This window comes from Microtus oregoni, unplaced genomic scaffold (assembly GCF_018167655.1).
Source record: "Microtus oregoni isolate MIOR12 unplaced genomic scaffold, Mior012 000070F_ref0000104, whole genome shotgun sequence".
NCBI lineage: Eukaryota > Metazoa > Chordata > Mammalia > Rodentia > Cricetidae > Microtus > Microtus oregoni.
This window is the reverse complement of record NW_024543977.1, coordinates 4,393,329-4,411,336: the sequence shown is the minus strand read 5'-3', so window position 1 is coordinate 4,411,336 and position 18,008 is coordinate 4,393,329.

The window sequence follows — 18,008 nt, the reverse complement described above, 5'->3', positions numbered from 1 at the left end:
GAAGCGTAACTCTCCCTCACCAAGCAAACTTCGCTTTGCAACAGACTCTTTGAAGACTCTACAGAAAACCACAGCTTATCAAAATGCAGAGTGGTGGAGCCCAGTCCCAACTGACACATCTACAACCCAACTCCAGCTCCTAGGACTCAGGATCCACTGTGGAGAGGGGCAGAGGGATTGTAAGAACCAGAGAAATAGAATTAGCTGTGACACTGTCTCCTAGGAATGTGGGGAAGCCCACCAGGAGATCTGACTAACGTGATGCCTATGCGTGACCTGAGCAAGTACTAAACCAACAGACACATGCACGTACAGGGGAAAGTTCTAGAGACCTCAGCCCCGAGCTGAGGAATGCTGAGAGCAGGAGGAACAGTCTTTGCCGGGGAACAGCCATTTGGTTATATCCAATACCAAACAGACAACCCTGATCATTTGTCCAAGGAACATTGTTCAGTCTGAGAATGATGTCCTTACGTATTTCAGAATGTGCATAGACATACACACACACACACACACACACACACGCACGCACACACACCAATAATTAGATAAAAGAGGCCATGTAAGAGAGCACAGGGTCAGCACATGGGGAGGTTTGAAGGGAGGAAATGGAAGGGGAAATGTAATCATATTATAATATCAATATCTTTAATATTGAAAAAAAAGTGCTTGCTCCTCAATTGTGAAGACCAGAGTTCAAATCACAACACCGATTCATTCTCTCTCTCTCTCTCTCTCTCTCTCTCTCTCTCTCTCTCTCTCTCTCTCTCTCTCTGTGTGTGTGTGTGTGTGTGTGTGTGTAATTATATGTGTATGTATGTATCTGAATATCTTTAAAGGCCTTACATCCTTGAGTTATGGATCATGTGGAGGTGTTTTGTTAGTTTTGTTTAGTTTTGTTTTGTTTCCGGACCAGTATGGCCTCTCGGCCGATGCAATAATCCAAATCAGACCAAATTAGAAGAATTGGTTTAATGGATACCAGTGCTCCTGGGTAGCCCTGGGGAAAAAACACAGAGAGGGAGAAAGGAGAATCAGGAAGACCACATAAAACTGGGAGGGGGGCAGTTTAAATAGCCTGTGGGAGTGGCCTTGACCCTGTCTGGGGAGGGGTTACTGTTTGGCGGATTTTCTCGGAGGTGGAGTCTAGACTGTGGCAACTCCCAGGGGCGGGTCTTGAAATGGAGCTTTCCACCCAACATTCCAACATGGATGCCAGGAACTGGGGTGAAGCCCCAGCCAAACATTTCAGACTTTTTTGGATAAGGATGTTAGAGGCTGAGGCGATGCTTCAACCGTTTTTATTTTACATGTTTTGGTGTTGCCTGCATATATGTGTGCTTGTGTCTGGCGCCCATGGAGGCCAGAAGAGGGATTAGGATACTCTAGAACTAGAGTCAGACAAGGTTGTTAGCCACCATGTGGGTTCCAGGAGCCAAACCTGGAAGAATGCCAAGTGCTCTTAAACACCAAGCCAGCCCTTTTTGGCCAGGGTCTGCCCCAAATTTCACCAAGCAAGGCTGAAGCCACCTTAAAAGTAGTGTCCAGGAATAGGACTTTTACAGCCCTCCCCCAGAAAGGCATTTCGCTTGTCCCATCATCTGGGAGCATGCAAGCCCATCCCCTCCTACTATACCTAAAACCCTGTGGAAATACCTTCCACTTGTTCTCCTTCTAGACAGCTTCTGGACTTTCTTCTGTGTTGCACACTACCAGCCTTTGCTCCCCAGACACCCCCAACTTCTTCCCGTGTGAGAACAGGGTAGAACACAGTGGTGCAGACAGCAATAACTCTGAAACCAGAGGAAGGAGAATCTCTCCAGTGCTACCTCACCAGGACACCTTGAAGGCAGAGGCCAGTCTTGATCTAAGGTCAGAGTCGGCTGGGGTCAGGAGCTGTGAGATATCAGAAGGTATCACAGAGCAGATGCCTCGTGTGTGCCACACATCAGAGTTGAGACAAGAATAGACGTATGGCTGGGCAGGGTACCCCTGGGTGGCAAAAGTCAGTAGAAGGTCATCCTTCCTGGAGCGAGGGCCTGTGAGAGACTCCTAGAAATAGAGATGAAAACGAAAAGCGGCGAGAAGCCATGGGAATGAAATGGTCAGCTGAGGGCCTTGGAATTATCAGAAAGGTTATAGTCAGCCACTTCTGGTTTTCAAAGAGAGTAGCCGCAGCTGTGTGCAAGACCAAAGAGACCTTAATGAGACCCAAAAGGGCCTTGACTGAGGTTGCCGGAGAAGGATGTTGCCCAAGACTGAGGCAAAGGTCTTGTGTATGAAGCCAGAGTGGCTGCACACAAGGCCACGTGCCTCACAACGAACACATGCAACTACTAACTGATCATTTTGCTTTGTTTCCTAGCCTGTTCCTAACCCAGCCGCGTGCAAACATGAGCGCTGATCAGAGGTTTCAGAACTGTGGTGCTCTGGTCACACCCCAGCACGCCTTCTCACAGACGGCCAGCTGCATACCCAGAACAGAGCCCAGAGGACAGGAATGAAAGCTAGCGTTCCGGCACAAGGCAGAGATCTTCCCAACAAGCACAAGGCTGGTCCAGCTCCTCTCTCCACTGATGGCAAGGAGACAGGGAGCAGAAAGTCATTGTTGACGCTGGCATTTGGAGAACCAAATTACACATCTAGAAAGACACAAAAGTATTGCTTTAAAAAAAAGAAAACATTTGTGTGTATGTGTGTGAGCATACACATGCCACCGCCCCTGTAGAGAGATCAGAAAAGAGAGTTTGGTTCTCTTCTCCCGCCAGGTAGGCCATTATGATAAGTGGCAAATGATCTTCCTAATTTGCTGAGCCATCACCAGTCCCACACTGATATTTCTTTTCTGCATAGGATACAAGCGTGATATGTTCTATACATGTGCCTACACTGTAAGTACCTTCATGTGTCTCTAAGAGGCTTGCTGACAGCTGTTACATAGTGTTCATAAGTATGTCACTTATCTGGCAAGCCTATTACAAATAATGGCTTCTCCTTCACGCAGTTACTTTAGAGAAACCCTGAATGATCGTTATGTCCTTGAACTCCCTGGGGACAGGGTGCTGAGAACAGGCAAGCGTGAACCTCTAAGCACGCTCTCACTTCTCAACGTGTCTCACCCTTATCCACCTCCCAAGGGTGGGTTGCTTTCTGCACTGAGGGCAACCCTGCCGAGCCACGTACAGCCTGCGGTTTGTATTGAAGGTTCAGCCTCCAAACCTCACCATTCACAGGAATCCTGTGGATTTGGCTTTATCTCTGGACAGGGGACTGCACTCTGACAAGCTGCTGAACAAGCTTGCTTCTCACAGAGCAATGAGACAAATTGAAAAGCCAGTTAGTAATAATTCCACCAGCCAGTTTTTGCTAATCAGTTTCCCTTAACAAAACTGCCTTCGTTTTTCCTTTGGTCTAGAGGGGAGGGTGCGGCTTCTGAACTCCAACAGTGTCTGTGTGACAAGACACACAGCCAGGGCACACAACCCGTCATGCTGGAGCAGAGACCCTGAAGGGCTCAGTGAAAATAGTCAGTTATATTTTAGCTAGGAGTAAGACCAACCTAGAGGTGAAAAGACAATCAGTTAAGCCACAATGTTGAGACTCCTGAAATGGAAACCAGCTGTCTCCAAAGGGAACTTTGGCTGCCCTCCCTCCGCACCACGGTGGGCGGCCATGTGGCAGCCGCTCTCTAGCCCGATTCCTCTGCAGAGGACCCAGGGTTCACTAGCTAGAGCAGCACAGGCAACAACACATGGCCAACCTAAGTGACTCTGGGGGACCATCAGAGGGAGGGTGAGCGCATGGGAGCGCACAACTGTAACCCCAGCCCTGGGGAGGCTGAGATGGAGGCTCACATCTTAGCCTGGGCTGCAGAGTGAGATCCAATCTCCAAAGAACAACAACAGCACAGGAAGCAAAAGCATAAGCAATTCTGCAGGAGACGCACCGTCAGGTAAGGAGAATGAGGGAGTCCCATGGTCACACACTACAGGAAAGGCCTTCTGGAATTTGGAGACAGAGGAGATTCCTCTTGGAGGAATCGATGTATTTCTGAGGAAGTCTGGTCAAATATAAAGAAGGCACTGCGGGAGGGAGCAAGGCTGGTTTGGAGAGTAGTCTACTCAAAGGCAGACGGTTGGGAAGAAAGAATATGTAGGATGCTAAGGTGTAGTTAGAGTTTCATGTGGACACACACACGTATGTATGGGCACACTCACGTATACTCCAAATATAGCACTTAAAGAAAGGAAACACAAAGAAAAGCTGGGTGAAGGAAAACAATAGGGCAGGGAGAACAAATGCAAACGCAAGGCAAGACTAGAATTTCTTCCCCTCCCTCTTTTTATCCTCCCTCCTTCCCTTCTTTCTTTCTACCTTTCTGCTTTTGATATTTTCCGGGTGGGCTGGCTCTTGCTGTATAGCCCAGGCTCACCTGGAGTCTTTCCTAACCCTGCCTCGGCCTCCCAAGTATTTTGACTGCATGCCTGCTTACTAAGAAACTAGAACATTCTCATTAGGGAAAGCCTGTTTTTCATTTTTAATATTTATAGACTTCTGAAAAGGGCTATATAGAATCACGGAAGAAGTCCAGTGTCTGAGAAAATAATCACCCACGTGCTCCTCTACTATGGAGAAAGACTAATTCTCCCACACACAGGCGGCCTGGACACTATAGAAGGCCATGCGTTCCTCTCGCATCCTTGAGGCCACGCCATGAACCCACACTGGTGGCCCTCTTGCAGAGTGTCAGCGTGGCCTAGAATTAGGTCTGTGTATACACAACCTTGATTATTGCCCACCATGTCTCGAGAGGAGGGGAAGCATTCTTCCTGTGAGAAACAAGGAACCAGGATGAGGAAGGAATGGAGGAAAATTATATGTTTGAATGAAGATGGAAAGGCAGCAGAGATGAACATTAAAGGAAAAGGAGAATGTCGAAGCTAAAGTTTCTAAATTACCCTTGGCTCAAAGGTCTGGCTTACCACTGAGGCAGTATAATTATAAAGTTGGCACAAAATAGACCAAGGATCTGGTTACTAATTTCTCACTAGCAATAGCATCAAAACCTTTTTTTTTTTTTTTTTTTTTTTTTTTTTTTTTTTTTGCTAGTAGCCAGTCTCCTGACAAAAACCGTGTGTCTCTTTCATGATGGGGTCTCTAGGCAGAGCTGGTTTCAATCAGGCCAGCCTATAAAATGGTATGCACTTGTGGTCTCTTTCTCAGATGTCAGTCGAGCAGAGGAGAAAGTGGGGCTTGGGACTGTCAGAGTAACTAGTGGGAAGGAAAAAGAAAATGTAACATAAATGTTCTCTTGTCTTGTAGATGCTGGACATGGGCAGAGTTTGTCAGAAAATTCCCCAGGAACCTTCTAGTGGATTTGAGGGGAAAAAAATGACCAGAAACATCCCCGTTGTGTTCATGTTTCTGACCCTGATTCTGCTCAGCCTCAACGAGGTGAGTGGGACCTGGTTAGGGCCTGTGGTGTGTGCTCACATCCTCTGGATGTCTCCTGCAGAAAGACTTCCATTCTCATCCCATTCCAGTTAGTAAGAACAAGAGACATCAAAGGTACATCCCTGCTGGATTCCTGTTGATCTTGGCAACTCGGCAGCCAGGGACAATTCATTTTCAAAGTACAAAATCCCAACACAGGAGAAAGTGGCCAGAACGTCCACGGGTGGATATTTTTCTCTTTCTCACTATTACTTTTGTTTCCTAGGACATCTAAATGGCAGGCAGGGGGTTTTGTTTTGTTTTGTTTTGTTTACAACATGTTATCTCTTTTCAGAATCAAGACCCCATGTTCTTTTCCAACGTAACCAAGAGTGCTGGAAAGGCGGCCTGGGCAAGATCATAGAAGACATCATAACTTGTCTTTTACGTTTTTCTGTAGGCCTGTGGTCCTCTACTTGGGGTGAGTTACCCTCCGTGGAATATAGTAATGATGTCTGTAGCTTTGCATATGTGGTGGGCATTGCCAAAGGTGTAGAGAAGGGGAGGAGAGTGGTTCTGGCCTTGGTGAGGAGGAGCCCAGGAAGTCAGAGTACCTGCAGAGCAAAGAACAACTGCTGCTTGACAGGCTTCTCTGATGCGGAATGCCACCAGTGCAGAGGTGAGAGCCCCGGGCTTTAACAGTTCCAGCCACAGTGAAGAGCAGAGTGACTATGGCACTCTGACGGTGTTTCGGTGTGGCAGTTATGGTGAGGGTATAAAAACCTGTGGAGAGGAGATAGATGAGAAACGGAAAAGCCAACACAGCCTTTTGTTAACTAAGTACCTAGAGTGTGTGTTCGGCTAGAAACAGGAGCTGAGAATACAAAAATGAGTAAGTTATGCCTGGTAAGGGATGTGCAGAGACTCAACTCAGACTTTACAAAATGCAAGCTGCTTACGGCCTTTTGCTAGCAATCAGGAGCCTACTGGAAAGAAGCCTGCCCTTGATCAGCGGCTAAGGAAATGGAAGAATTGATCTACAGAGTAGATGCAGAAGCCCAGAAAAGTTAAAGGCATCTTAGAGGTCTTTACCTAGGGCAGCTGCATGGATAGGGTTGTAATGCATGCTTTTTGCTTGATTGGTTTGTTTGTTTTGTGCGTGTGAGTATGCACGAGTATGCATGTGCATGCATGTGTACGTGATGGAGGAAGGTCATTGGCTAATAAAGGAACTGCCTTGGCCCATTTTATTGGTTGGAAGATAGGTAGGAGGAGTAGGCAGAACAGGACGCTGGGAGGAAGAGGAAGTGAGCTCACTCTCGACAGCTATCCTCTCGGGAGCAGACACCATGCCCTGCTCCCGGGATGAAGCTCCGACCCAGGATGGACATAGGCTAGAATCTTCCCGGTAAGCGCACCTTGGGGTGCTACACACAGATGATTAGAAATGGGCTAAATTAATATGTGAGAATTAGCCTAGAAGAGAATGGGCCAAGCAGTGTTTAAATGAATACAGTTTGTGTGTTGTTATTTCAGGCATAAGCTAGCCATGTGGGCGGCTGGGGTGCTGGGGACGCAGCCCCGCCGCTCCTATTACTACAATTGGCGCCCAACGTGGGGCTCGAACCCACGACCCTGAGATTAAGAGTCTCATGCTCTACCGACTGAGCTAGCCGGACAGGCAACCGGGGTGCTGGGGACGCAGCCCCGCCGCTCCTATTACTACATGCACGTGTGTGGGTGTGTGGGGAAGGGTGTTACGCTCCTATGTCGCAGGGAATGGAAAGGTGCCCATGCTCTAGCACAGAAGCCAAAGGAAGATGTCCAGTGTCCCACTCTTTGCCTCTCCATCTTATTCCCTTGAGAAAGGTTCTCTCACCAAACCTGGCTGTGGAGCTCAGCTGACGACGGCAAGTAAGTCCCAGTGATCCTCCTGTCTCTGCTCTGCACAGTGCTGGGGGTATAGGTAGTACAGGCCATACCCCACTTCTACATGGGTGCTGGAGATTTGAACTCAGGTCCTCAGATTTGCACAGCAAGCACTCTTACCCCGAACCACCTCCCCACTGTTGAGTTTGTGTTTTTGTAAAGCTCAGATATCTACAGGCAAGTACAAGCAACTGGTGTAAGAAATACCAATGACCACACATTTAAAAGCATGTTTGACATCACTGACCACAGAAATGGATACCAAATCCATGTGTTCACTTTTACCACTCAGACTGACAAGAAATTTGTCAAGACTGCCAAGATGAAACAAAAATTCCCGGTCTGTGAACGTGGGTAAATTTATTAGACCTTCCTAATGGGAAAGTTGACCGTGGCTTGTGTTTGTCTGGATAGTCAAGAAAATCAGAAGCAATACCATCCACAGTGGTAGGAAAGAAAGGATGTATTATGGAATCAGCTCACATGACATGGAGGCTGGAAGCCCCATGACAGCCATTTGCAAGCTGGAGAGCCAGAGTCGCCGGTGGTAGGACTCACATGCAAAGGCTGGAGGTCCCAGAAGCCAGTGGTGCAAGCCCAGGCTAGAGCCAAAGGCCCGGAAAAGGGCTGGATGGTGGGAACAGCAGACTGGGTTGTAGAGCAGAGGGGACCAGAGGACTTGGGCTTTGATGTTTTAATGGCAAAGGAAGATGTGTACCAGCTTTAGGAGAAAAGGGAGATTCTTGCTTTCTCTGACTTTTAAAGTAAAGTGTGTGTGTGTGTGTGTGTGTACGCGCGCGCACACACACACACAGACACATGCATACACATGCATACCACTACATGCTGTTTCACACGACATGTTATCTGGTTTCGGAGAATCCATATCTAGACTGCTATCCAGCTGTAGAAGTACTGGGATTACAGATGCAGGCTGCTGCATCCGGTTTTACGTGGGGTTTAAACTCAGGCCTTCCTCTGCTTTTTTACTCTTCAAAGAATTGGAAGCTCAATGACAGTAGCCAAAAAAGATCTTTACTCAGTCTGTTGACTCAAATGCTAAGTTTTCCCTGAATTATCTTCACAGAGAAACCCAGAAATAAAGCTTTCCCCTCTCTGAGGTACCCCTCAACCTGGTCATGTTAACATAAAACAATGGCTACACACACACACACACACACACAGAGACACACATACACACACGTTTTGCTTGCACACAGTGTGTACAATCGTGGGCCTATTGCACCATATTGCAGGATGATATTAGCAGCCTTAGTTCCTGCCAACCTGCTCTACCATGTTCCTGTAAGACAGCCCGCTCTACCAAGCTCCTGCAGCTCAACTGCCTGGTGCTTTCTCTTTCAGAATTCATCCCCACAGTTGTGTAATGTGTAACTATAAAAACAGCCTGTGTATAAGCGGTTCGGAGAATGAAGTCTCTGGTTACCAAGTCACAACACATGGATACACATGCACAACAAATGGATGAATAATTTCTAAATCACATTTCAATATCAATATACATGCATATAGAATAAATAAATATTCACATACATGGTCCATAATGTAAATATTTAACTTAAAAATGAATCCTTAAAAAATTAAATGAGTGTAAAATGTTTCCCTAACATTTAATATAGTTTTGTTTATATTTTACTGTATTTAATATAGTGTTGTTTATGTTTAATCAATAGGGAACTGATTAAATTAATTTTACTATTTTTGAGCTAATGGAATGCATATGGCTGCTAAAATGTCATATTTAAAAAATGGAAAGAAAACGAAAAAGAGTTCAGGCCGGGCAGTGGTGGTGCACGCCTTTAATCCCAGCAATCGGGAGGCAGAGGCAGGTGGATCTCTGTGAGTTTGAGGCCAACCTGGTCTACAAGAGCTAGTTCCAGTACAACAAGGATTGTTACACAGAGAAACCCTGTCTTGAAAAACCAAAAAGATCCTAATTAAAAAATTAAATAAATAATGGAAAGAAGTGTGCCACATCAACGATAGTAAACTCAGCATCAGACATTGTGGATGTAGCTCAGGTAATAAAGTGGTGGCCTAGCGTCCCCTAAACCTTCCTCTCAGTACCTTACACATTGGGCAGAGAGCAGAGCAGCTCAGCTCACACTGGGGTGGTGGAGGCAAAAGGACCGGAAGTTCAGAATTATCCTTAGCTGCATGGTGTGTCTGAGGCGAGCCTGGTCCAGAAACAAGCAAAAATAGAAACACTCAAACCAAAACCGAAGGCCAAAAAATAAATGTACAACTTATTCAAGTTACCAGAAGCAGACTTTTAAACCACCTGTGTAGCAGGAAGTTATTCATTTAATAAGAATAAAATGTGTAGTGTGAGCCCCTGCGCTCAAATTCCTGCACACTCACCCCCACAAAAAGAACAGAAACTTTGCCATGGGCAGACACCGAAGGTAATAGTGGTTGCCTCTGGCTGGAGTTGCATGTGGTTTTCATTTTCAATTCTGTATTTTTATTATCTGATCTATTTTGTGAGTATTTTTTTATTGCAAAACCTAAAGCCAAAGGCCTTAAAAATATACACACAATACATACTATCTGCCTTCCCAAAGATGATGACCTCTATAGTTCTTGGCATATTGAAGTGAGCTGCACTAAACATAGTTGGCAGTTTAGGGTTAGAAGCTACGGTGGGGACAAGCTCTCAGGGCCTCATAGTAGTTCTGCAGTCTGCTTTTCTACGGCAGCCACCAACCTTGCCTGCTTTGCTTGTTTCTTGTTTGAGAGGAACGGATCTTAGGTCTTGGTTTGAAAACTAAACTGAATTCATTCTATTCGAAGAGGAAATCTGTGAATGCATTGTTCCTTGGCTCTCTCCTTGTAAACAGGTTCCCAGGCTCAGAAAGATCACACATCCACATCTCCCAACCTTCTCTGCTGTCAATTTGCATATTTTTTTTTTTGGTTTTAGATTTACTTATTTTTATTTTGTACGCATGAGTGTTTTGCTCACATGTATGTTTGGGCATCATGTGATCTCCTGGTGCCCAAGGAGATCAGAAGAGAACATCAGATCCCCTGAAACTGGAGTTCTGAGCTGCCATGTGGGTGCTGGGAATTGAACCCAGTCCTCTGCAAGAAAAACAAGGGCTCTTAGTCTCTAAGCCACCTCTCCAGTGCCTGCAGATCTTTAATAAGGACCCCCAGTGAACTACCATGTCCCTCTGATTTGGTCAGTCAGCTGCGGAGCAAAAGTGTCTTAACTTTAGAGAAAACTAAATTGCATCGTTACGACTCCCATCTGGCCAGAGAGTGGTGGCACACACTTATAACAGAACTCTTGAGAGGCAGAAGCAGGCAGATCTCTGAGTTCTGGGACAGCCTGACCTACACAGCAAGTTTCAAAACAGCCAGGACTATACAGAAAAACCCTGTCTCAAAAAAACAAAACAAAGCAAAAAACAAAAACCAAAGCCCACTCACATCTGAGCCTTGTTATTTTGACGTTTGACTTTCCTCTCCCCCTAACAAAAAGTAGCCACAATCTCTTCAATGAATAGCCAAGTTTGTTTGCCGGAAATTCTTTCTGTGCTCAGCCTTCCTTTCCAGCCTCCTAATGGTATGTATTTGCCAAGTGGAAAAGCTCGGCACTCTTTGACTTTAATGGGAGCATTTAAACACACTTTACCTACAAAGCTTATCGCTTAGTTACTTAACCTGTATGAATAGGTTAGATATTTTTCCAGTGTTTGTATAAATATGATACCTGGTTTCGAGCTAAGCCTAATAAAAAGGAAGTTATTCTTTACTTAAATTACAGCCATTTCTTTTCATTTGTTTTTATCTTCCTCTTTTTTATGGCCACTTGACTGAGAAGGAAATTCACAAGGCAGATGTGGAAATGTCACTTTATAAATACAAGATTCCGCGGGCATACTGTTGTCCCCGTATTTTAAGTAGAGAAAGGTAACTATTCCTCCAGGATGTGTGCTTTGGCCATGAATCTGAAATCTAATATAAAAATCAAGTTAATGTGAGAAATTTTTTTTAAGTCCTGTAAATCAAGCCTTCGGGACGGAGCGGAGCTACAGCAGGCTGGTGCGCAGAGCGTCCGAGTGTTCCTCATCCCTAACAAAGCGCCCCTTGTTTCTGGGTTTCTAAAAGGCTCCAGGCACACATGCATTCCGCCTCTCTGCCAATGGGGACGCCCGCTACTGAGGCTTTGTTCATTCCCACATGCTATATTTACTCATTTTTCAGCAAAAAAGTGGCATCTTGAATGTGTGTTCCTGGAAGGAGCCTGAAATCCATTCATAAGGCTTTCAGCTGGTTTCTCCCACACCTCTGCATCCCAGGAACCGCTCCTCCCTGCCAAAGGCTCTGGTCAGTTTCCCATCCAAATGCTGTGATACAGGGATGGGAGAGCCGCTCCACAGTTAAGAGTGCCCTGCTCTAACAGAAGTCTAGAGTTCAGTTCCTGATACCTACTATCCTGCTACCCAAAGCTGCCTGTTACCCCAGCACACATACACACATATACATACATCATTTAAAACAAAATAAATCCTCTTAAAGAAATAATTAAACGCCGGGCAGTGGTGGCGCACGCCTTTAATCCCAGCACTCGGGAGGCAGAGGCAGGCGGATCTCTGTGAGTTCGAGGCCAGCCTGGACTACAGAGCTAGTTCCAGGACAGGCACCAAAAAGCTATGGAGAAACCCTGTCTCAAAAAATAAAAAAAATAAAAAACATGCACAAATGTTTTAGGGTGCCGAGGACAGACAGAAGAAGCCTTGGGGGTAAGTCTATATAACTGCCAATCTTTGGTTGTTGTTTTGTTTGTTTGCTCATTTGCTTGTTTGTTTTGGATTTTTGAGACAGAGTTTCTCTGTGTAGCCCTGGCTGTCCTGGAACTCACGCTGTAGACCAGGCTGGCTTCAAACTTGCAGTATGGCTGAAAGCAGTCTTAAAATTCTAATCCTCCTGCCTCTGCCTTCTGAGTTCAGGCGTTAGAAGCATGCATCATTATGCCCAGTTAATGGGTTGCTAAAGATGGAGCCCAGAGTGTCGTGCATGCTAGGTCGTCACACATCCACTGAAACACGTGAATTTGCTTAGGATGGCACAGTCCCCTGCACACGACACAAAACAAATTATTGTCTCAGCCTATTTCCCTAGACCTGCTGCCCTCTGTTTGTTTCACCAAAGGCAGAAGAGAAGATGAGGTCAGCACCAGGCAGAGAACCTTGTGGAAGAGGGGAGCCTTGCAGATGAGGCAGGAGATGGGGGAAGGTACCAAAGCAAAGCTGACAGCCTGCATTTAAGCTTCACATACAGACCCTAAGATAATTTGTGATGCACAGCATGCAGTGAAGACTGAAGGTCTCAGGCCACCTTGCACCCCTTATACATTTTAATTTTTAAAAGGAAGAGACAACTGGAACATCTCCATCCATGGCAGTGGAAGCACATGCACCTAGTTCACACTTGGCCAACAGAAACAGAGATCAAGTTCCCACAACCCTCAAGGCTCACCCCATAGATCCACTTCCATTTGGACCCCATCTCCTGAAGGCACACAACCTCCCAAAGCATTACCATCAGCTGACAACACAGCTTGTGGAAGACACCCCACAATCAAGCTGTAACAGTACCTTATCTCCACAATCACCCAGATCTGAGATTCATCTAGGAAGGCTCGGCCACTGAAGAACCAGTCCTCGAAGCACAGAGCTTTTATCCATTGTTTTTTCTCATCTTAAAAAGTTCAATTTAGGAAAAACAATGGTTCTAGTGCTTCAACTGCCTAATAAACTCAGAAAGGCTGCTCCGTACAGCTAATGCAAGACCCAGCAGCTAAAGAAGAGTAGGCTGCCTAAAGTCAGGCATAGCAGCAGCTGGAGGTGAGAACAAGAGGAATGTGTCATCCAGGGAACAGGAGCGGCCCGAACATCGGTATTGTAGCATCTCTGAAGGAGAAGTTGGCAGTTGGAGGGTAGGCCATCTAGAGTCGTCCTGGCCTTGCACTGGGAACTATGAAATGAGTGACCTTGGATACATAATTTGATCCTTCTGGGTTCTGTTTCCATCTACAGAAGTGACAGATTCGATAGTCTCTAAAATCCTTCCACTGGAAAGTTGCAGTTCTGATAGATAGTTGTTTCAGCCAATGAAATGGGACAACCACGAAGTCCCAGCTACTCATAAGACTAAAGAGGAGAATCACTAAGTCAGGAGTTTATAAAGCCATCCTAGGCCACACAAGGAGACTAGGTCAAGTAGCAAAAACAGAAATCCATCATTTGTAGGTGGAAACAAGAGGATGAGGAGCCCAAGGTCATCTTTGAGTACATGTCAAGCTTGGGGACAACCTGTGCTACGTAAGACTAGCTCTCCAAAAAAGGAAGGGAAGAGAAGGGAAGGAAAAAGAGTAAACGGAAGTGGAAAGGGATGAGAAAGGAGAGAGTAGCTAAGAAGGAGAGAAGTTGAGGGGAAGGGAACCCCTGGATATTAAATGGGACCTCAGCACTCTCTCTCTCTCTCTCTGAAACATCTTAGAGAACCTCAAAACTTTTACCTGGATCTCACAGAGCTGCAGGGTGACCTCCTGCTGGCCACACTGGGCCTCCCAAGTCAGCAAACACAGGGAAGCCACTGCTTCTCACTTGAACAAGTTACAGAATGCCCAGGCACAGGCCTTCAGGCTTTGGAAGTCTCCAGCTCCCATCTTGAGGCCACTCTGACTTGAGCTGGGAGAGGCATATGTACCGCCTCCGCTTTAGAAGCCAGCTCTAGGACACTGACAGTACTTTTCCTTCTGTCCCTGCTACATGCAGAGGACTGGCTGACCACAGTCAACCCACTCACCCCCAAGCCTGAATCTTGAGCCCTTGAGGGTTACCAGATGACTGCAGCGGGGAGAGCTGGGAACAGAGCAAATTCTCTCTGGGTTGTGATGGTTTTGATGTACTTAGACAGCTCCCTGGTTACTGGGCCTTTTGAGCACCTGTGGTTCATGACTGTTCTAACAAACCTCTTGGGTTCCTTAACCTTTGTTCCCTCTGGATTCCTACAGGTCACTCTTCCAGGATCAGCTTCCTCCTTCAATACTCCTTATGCTTGCTTCAACCTAAATCTCATGCTGTGGTTACAGCTCAGAGTCAAGGCAGGATGGAGGCTCATGGATTTTGTTCTAATACATCAAAGGCACTGAGAACTCTAAATGTTATAAAGAGAAAGGATTTGGACAAACAGTCAATATACATTGGCAAGTGTGGTATATTCACAAAGAGGCCTCTGGGAAGGCTCCAGCCTGCTCCTTGTTGCTCTTGTTCCAAGTCAGGTGTGTGAGAGTGATTCCTAGCCACAGACCCTCAGCTGTGGACTCCAGTTCTTCAAGGGAGCAGTAATGAGGAGGGAGGGCACAGTGGTAGCACAGGCACAGGCTGGTGTTTTAATATGATGGCTAAACAACCAGCTAAAGAAAGGAAAGAACACATAGGTAAATACCAGGGGAAACATGGCTATATCTAGCCTCTGAAAATACACCACTCTCATGACATACTGTGTTCTACTCTAGAAGATGCAGTTGACTTAATTCATTTCATACTCAAAATAACAGGATGATTGGAATGCACTCCCGCCACACCCCCCACACTGCCCAAATGGGAAAACTGAAACCTAGAGCCATCCACCCACTTCCCCAGGTCACACATCTACTGCTGAGATGAAGCCCAAGCACTCTGACGCTAGACTCTATCTACTTTATCCCAAAGCACTCTTAGCCCCGGGAGTCTCAGAAGGATGGCGGCCACACTTCAAGCCCATGAGTTCAGTGTTGACTTGGAGCCACTCTGCTCAAGTCTCCTTATTTACTTCCCTGCCTTGCTTTCACACGCTCCAGCCATGTGCTCCGGACGTCAGACAGCACCCGCAGCCACTCAGCTCCCGTGGAAAGCAGCTCTCCCACCTTCACCTGCTCCGTTTTTATTATCACTCATTCCCGAGCCCAATCCACGCTGCTCATATGCACATAGGTGTGCAAATTCTGGCAAGGATGTGGAGAAAGAAGAACACGTATCCGCTGGTGGGCTGTAAACCAGGGCAGTCATGGTGGAAATCAATGCACAGGTTCCTCAGAAAACTGAAACTAGAACAAGTCTGCCCAGCTGTACCTCTCCTGTGCAGGGCTGTGCACCCCAAGGAGCCCCTTGGACATCCAGGTTTATCGCTGCTTGGTGTACAACGGCAAAGAAACCACATCAGCGTTCATGGCCACCGCCAGATGGGTGGATAATGAAAACAGAGTACACACCACAGAATTTTATCCAACCATAAAGACAAATGAAATTATGGATTTTTCATGGAACTAGATAGAACTAGAAGATATTATGCTGAGGTAAGCCAGATTCAGAAAGACAAATACCACATGTTCCCTCCCCTGTGTAGATCCCAGCTTCTAAATGTATGGGTATCTATACAGAAGTGAATATGTGTCTAGACAGAGATGGGAAAGGGGCCAGTGGGGGATAGTGAAAGGGGGTTATCAGAGATGAAAGGGTAAAATGAGGGTGCCAGAGAGATGGGGAAGAGGCAAGGATCAGGGCAGGGTCATCAAAACCAAACCTGTGTGGAAATGGTTTAAAGAAATCTGTCACTCTCTAAGCTAGTTAAAAAAAAAATGAAATAAAAAGAAATTAACTTAAGAAGTTATATTAAAGTATTTGGGGGAAATCAAAGTTTTAAATAAACTTAAGGGGCTGGGGAAGGCATGATGTCTAGCTTGGGAACTGCAAACAAGCCTTGAAAAAAAAAGTGTTCACATCCCGGGGGAGAAAGATAACCCTGAACAGTTGAAAGGGGCAGTTACAGAGGAGCAGAGCTCAGATAAGGAACTGGTGATGGCCCTGGGATAAAAGGGAGCTGAGTCAGTAGATAGCACAAGAAACCTAAGTGACAAAAACATCCAGAGAGAGACAGGTTCATTGTCTGTGAGAAAGCAGCCTTTTCCCACCGAAAGAATTGATGTAATCAGCCCAGCTGAGGCTGAGAAGTGAAGCAAAACCTGCCCCCAGTCCTCCTGTCGCCCACCGTCCTCTACGCCTGAAACAGGAGACTTCTCTTTTTATAGTCTTTTTTTTTTCCTGCAGCACTAGAGATGGAGGAACCCAGGACCTCATATACACTAGGCAAACGCTTTGCCACCCTCACCTAGGACACTCTGCTTGTCTGTCAAACAAAGAAATTAGTGAAAGCCCTACAGACTCCAGCAGTTAGTAGCCTTAGGATGAAGTTAGAAGTCCCCAGGCCTGAAGCTGGAGGCTGCAGTTATGTGTTCTGTGGAAATGCTTCCACTAAAGGGCAGATGAGAAGACTGGTTCCAAAGGCAAGAGAGACGGCAGACGTTAGTGCAGACTAGTAAAACGTAATGTTGGGCTTGACCCTAGGGCTGCCAAAGCTGGAGGCAGAAGGTGGCAGACTGAGCCTGTGGGATAAATGAGTTCTGCTCAGGGGATTTGGTTTTTTTTTTTTTCTGGGGAGCAGTTAAACCTGGACAGAGACCCTGGAGATTAAGCATACTTTTGCCTTTTGGTAGCCCCGTTCCAATTAGAAGTTAAGAATGTCCCCTGGAGTTGATGGGAAGGAGACAGAGGTAAAACCATCACACGGACAAAGTCTTAATCACTGGTTTCTCAGTACCACACAAAGGACTTCAGTCTTGATGACTGGCACCCTTATTGTGTTCTCTGGAGTGTCAATATAGCTTTCTAGATGTCCCATCTCACCTAACTCACGTGCCACCAGAGTGATCTTTCCAACCCTCAGATCTGACCACAAGGGCTCAGGACTAGTGTAAAATCAAGAGTTATATGTCCAGTGTCCAGTGTCCCCAGTGCTCTGGGAAGACATGCTGCCATTTCCTGCCTCAAAGCCCTCAGAGCCTCCACTAACTCCAGTGGCCAACAGTGGACCAAATCCTACCTGCAAGATAAGACTGGCTTTTATATGTGTGGAGGGTTTTAAGTACTTTCTTAAGGAAGGTGTAAAAGAGACACACTTCCCCAACAAAGCCTCCAAGTTTCCCACCTAAATCCGTGGGAAGTTCCTTAGACCCTATGACATGGCAGAGAACCAAAAATCTAAACATGGTATAATGTAAAAGATCTTTCCTGCCCTGCCAGCCTCTCTCCTTCCTGTTGGCCTCTCTTCCCTGTGTTCTCCTCTCCTGTCAGAGAACCATGGGCAGCCTTGAATATACCAGGCACCTCTGTGATGGGCTTGCTCTGGTGCCCCATCCTCAAATGCTGACTACTCACCAAGGCTGAGCTGTCAAGCTCCACCGCTCGCACAGGCTTTATAAGTACACCAGACACCAGATCAAAGGCTCGGCTTCTTCCTCAGCCCTCTTCTCCAGCCATCTCTGCAGCCATTTCTGCAGCCCTATCTGCAGCTCTCTCTGCAGCCCTCTCTGCAGCCTTCTCTGCAGCCCTCTCTGCAGCCCTCCCTGCAGCCCTCTGCGGCCCTCTCTGCAGCCCTCCCTGCAGCCCTCTACAGCCCCCTCTGCAGCCCTCTCTGTAGCCCCTGCGTTAAACTTTTTTTTAAAATCTTAGCTTTCTGTCTTCACTGTTCCAGCGTGTGTGTGTGTGTGTGTGTGTGTGTGTGTGTGTGTGTGT